Raw genomic sequence first — 4809 nt, 5'->3', positions numbered from 1 at the left:
CATTGTCATCGCACCTGATGATATGGATTTATTTTACATGTGCAAAATTCGTTGTACTTAATGATTTCTTATTCTATTCTTTTATTTTAGTTCGGCCCATTTTGTGTTTTAATTTATCAGTTCTCGGGGTGTTGAGAGTCATTTTGAGAAAGTAATTTGTGTTTCCCAATAGCTCGAGATCCGGGTGAGTTTGTGAAAACTGTCAAACTGCCAAAAGAAGAAGATTGACTGACAGCGGCGTTTAACTAGTAAATATGTATATGTGTGTATATCGAAACTCCCAAAAACAGAATCCCCTAAACAAAATCGCCAAATTCGAAATCTCCAATCTCAAACACAAAACATTAAATCCTCGCGTTTTGTGTGAAATGCTTCTCTAGTTCCGTATGAACACATATTAACTAATTATACGTAAACGGACCTAACTACTTTTTTTTTTCGTCGGTATAGACACGCTTGATCAAAATCTATTTTTTATATGGAAGAAAATGCGCAATACCCTCGACAAAAAAAAATCTAAAAAATCAATGGTATTTATGTACATTAGGGTGTTCAAAAATAAGTTTAAAATGTTAAGCTCTTACCCCCTTGGATTTTTGTAATTGGACAAGAGAAATACCCATATTTAGAAGTGCCTCAAAGCCCATCAAGTTTTCCATGTATTTGATATGGGGGAAATGCCCTTTTTCGTAGAATTGATATAGTATTCTGGAACATCCATATTTTTCGAGCGAAAAATTTGTTTCTCTACAGGAGACTTTCAATAATGGTACGCTATTTTTTAGCATTTTTTAATACTAGCGATTTTTTATGGGTCCTCCCATTGATTTTTTTTTTGCGTTTTTAGAATACTCAAATATTTAAGCATCGAAACGTTTGATGAAACATACTTTCTTGGATTGCAGATGACAAAGCCGTCGCACAGCGTGAAAAACTATTCTTTTTGTAAGAAAATTTAATGTCTCAGCAACGAGAACAGATGGCGAAATAGAAGTAACGACATTTTAAGGCTTTTGAGATGTAGAATTCAGGAATTCCACGCATCCAGAAAAGCACTTAATGACGTCTTAAAATAGTCGCCGTAGTCTTTTGGTCTATAAAGTCTTAATGCAAATAACAACTTGTTGGGAAATTTGTAAGCTACATATCTAGCTGGGAGCTAATAAAGTTTATGTTCGGCTGAGGATACTCTTTCCAATGCGCAAGACGGTGACCCTAAGAAAGAAGAAAAGAAACAAAAAAAAGGAAAAAATGTTCCACGTAAATTTCCAACTTTAAATCGAAGTGTGTCAATCGCTTCTTGGAATTCACTGCGGTATTTCCTATGCCGCCCTCCTTGCTGCCTACTTACTTGTACTTGTGCCTTCGCCACCGACTCTTCTACTCTTCCACTCTCGACGGCTATTGCATGTCCACAGTATCTTGCATGTTTTTGTGCAAAAATGTGTGAGGCTTCATATTTCTACTGCCAAGGTGCTTAATAAATTTTGCGCGCAAGCCACAAAACAGCAAAGTAGTCACATTTTTTTTTTCATCTCATTTTTCATACATAATCGTTCATTTGAGTGCACTTACATAGTAGGTACGAGCTGGCAAAAGGCAATCGCTAAGAATGGAGCTCAAAGTCCGTTCCTTGCGTCGTCGTTGCGGCATCGTCGTCATCAACGCCGTCACCGCGGCTAATAACACCGTTTTTGTCTTGCGGTTTTTTGCTTTTGTGCCATTTGTGTTTTTATTTTTTTATTTTTCGCTCTGCGCTACGCCCAAAATACGGGCTGACAAGTATCCAAACGTTCCGTCGCCAGAGGCAAAAGTTCAATTAAAAATGCTGCGCAGCGGACAATCGAGACTCACCAGCGGCTGACCAACGAATCAGCCAACCGATCCATGAATCAGCCAACCAACCAAACACCCAACAATAGCGTCGCACAGCCGTGTTAATGCTGCTTATGTAATGGCTTGAACTTCGGTTTCGTGCTTGCGTGCCGACAATGCAACACTGTGGCAATGCCGCATAAATGCTGGCCGCTTGCATGCAGGCCGCTTACCTCAAGTGGTCGCCGCCGACGTCCACTGTGCGGATGGAAGGAAGCGTAAGGCCAGGCTTGTTTCTTCTGCTTGTAGCTACGGTTCGTCACGGTGCAGCTCCATCTCCAGCCCGGTCGGCCGCATTGCGTGGTATGTATGTATGTAAAAACTCAACTTTAACTTGGGATAGGTTGGGGCGAACGGCGCGTGCAGGCGAACTGCCGCAAGGCAAAAAATTACAGGCGCTACCTGGGCAGGCTAGGCTGTTTGGGTGCGCGCATAAATGTTTAAAAAATAATACAAAGGAATTGGAAAAACAGTTTTACGCAAAAGTACAATGTACCTTACTCTACAGCACACAACAACAAAGGATGCTTCAGAAACTAAAAAAAAATAAAATAAAAATGAAAAATCTTCTGGAAACAGCCCCAGCCAGCCGCCAATGGGTTGCGCTTTGTGGTTATCGGTTGCTGTTGAGCGGTTTTGCTGCTGCGTGTCGCATTCACAGCCAGCAGCCACAGAGTGCAATGAACGCCGTCGTCGTTGTCGTCATTGTTGTTCTGGTCGTTCAGCGCGTTGCTGGATGTTCTTTCGGTTTTATGTTTACCCTTTTTCCTTCTCCACCCTTTTGGTTGGCCTTTTTTCGAGTGTGTTAAATTGTGTAAGCGCGCTGCCAGCGGCTATGCGCCAACTCATTTCTGCTGTCTACCCGCGTATCCAAGTCCCTTGCTTCGCTCTTCACCCCGGCCGCCTACTCTCTCTCTTTTTTCCGCTCTGACGAATCGCTCAATTCACAACTGTAAGCCGTATGCGCATGCGCATTGTTCGCGAAAATTTTTGTTAATAAATTGCGCTGTGTCGCTGCGTGGTTCCACCTTGCGTTGGCCTTTGTGGCCCTCTCATCTGCCTGTACGACGCACACACAAACACATGTACACGTATGCGCCATTTCGTTGCACTCACCAGTACATGCATGAAAGGGTATTGCTGCCCATGCGCATGCGTTTTTGTGCCGCAACGGCTTGCCGGCATTCGCTCGCGCCGTCTTTCATTATCTGTGGTGACCATCTGCCGTTTTTGCCATCATAACTTTATTGCTTGGCCCCTTTGCTGCAGGTTGCCTATAGCTGGCACTCGTCTGCGGACCGCTATGGCCCCCGTTCAGTGGGGCTACTATTTACTTGGAGATGTACTCTTGCGTGCCACTTGCTATTTGACGTATCGGCAGCCTCAGTCCAGTCAAAAGTTGCCTAATAAAATTACTGCTAACTAAAAGCATTTCTTCATTCGCTTTAATTTGCCATTTGTCTGCTGCTACCGATTGTTTCTACCCATCTTTAGCGCCCCACCATCTCCTCAGCAACTAGTACGCAGAAAACTTTTGACCAAAAGCACGCAGACGTCGCATCAAGAACGACACAACGCCTTGTCAACCTGGCGGGCATACAGGCATATTCGATACCCACCATAAACTGATCAGTGATCGCATAATCACCGCCAAACGCCGCAAGAAACTTGGCGAAAAAATGCCAGGTGCATTCAGCTTTTTGGCTTCAGCATCCTCATGTGCTTCCATCAACTTGGCAGTTGGCATATTTGTTAAAATTCACTTTTGCAATTAGTCGTGTGTAGGTTGATGACCGTCGACAATCACACAATTGCGCTGTAGGCAAAGCGCATACACAAACCAACGGCAGATTTGCCCTTTGTTCCGCCATTTCCCCTACAATTACCTCAGTCTTCTGCCGCATTTTATGATTTCCCAGTCGGTTCAGTGCCTCGTTCGAGTGGCTCGTTAAGATCTCTTGCTTGCAGCATCCACAGTCGGCCAGCCCCTTTCTCCTCTGCTTTTGTCTGCACAGTTATCCTCCAACCAGATCATTGTTTCGCTATGTTGCGTTCTATTGTCAACTACTTACTTCAGTTCCCTCAATGCCCTGCCCTTGCTTTTTCGTTTTTATTTCACTACTCCGAGGAGCTGATGTTGTTGCTCTTTATTGTCTGTCCCCCTCCATTAGTTTTCATGTTTTCTCGCTCGTAATTTGATAATTTCTTTTGTTGGCAATCTTTTTTTTTATAAAAAAAAAAATATATATATTTTTACTGTCGCTCTAAGGGCTGTTTATCGGCCGCTCCATGGTCTCTTCATTGCCCCGCTTCGTGTTCGCCAGTGTTTTGCTTTATAAATTGGTTGCACCTTTCGTTTATGCTGCCTGCTTATGGTTGCTGTTGTAAATACATACATATCTACATAAATATTCTGCACCTGCATCTGGGTTTTTTTTTCCATTCTTCTTGTTAGTGATTATCGCCGCTGGTTGCCAGTTTCATTTTGGGGATCGCATTGTTTTCGGGGAAATTGTGTTTTGATGGGGTTATTGCTTTTCAATTAGGCATTTGAGCGTAATTAACGATGATCGTAGTAGCTGAGTATCGAGATAATAGGACGTAGAAATATTTGTTGGAGAGCGCTCTGCAGGGCGTGGTATTATGTTTGAATAGCAATAATATATCGCTATAATTCATCATTCGTTTTTTGATAATCTGAGAAATTATGTATGGGAAATACATACATATGCAGGGGCCACTGGCATAACAGCTTATTAAATTAGCGTGTAACATAATCTGGTGAAACCTAAAGGAGGGTTACGTTTAGCTACATATATCTATCAAGAAAATAAAGTCTGTTGTAGAAGAAAGGGGAGAAGCACCTTGATAAAACCCAGCTGTAGCCATTAAGATAAACCATAATTACGATTTCATCTATGCCGTAAAATGGCC

The sequence above is a fragment of the Rhagoletis pomonella genome, unplaced genomic scaffold (genome assembly GCF_013731165.1).
Source record: "Rhagoletis pomonella isolate Grant_MI unplaced genomic scaffold, Rhpom_1.0 Rhpom_scaffold_00012, whole genome shotgun sequence".
Taxonomy (NCBI): domain Eukaryota; kingdom Metazoa; phylum Arthropoda; class Insecta; order Diptera; family Tephritidae; genus Rhagoletis; species Rhagoletis pomonella.
The sequence above is the reverse complement of the archived record's forward strand: the minus strand, read 5'-3'. Positions refer to the sequence as shown.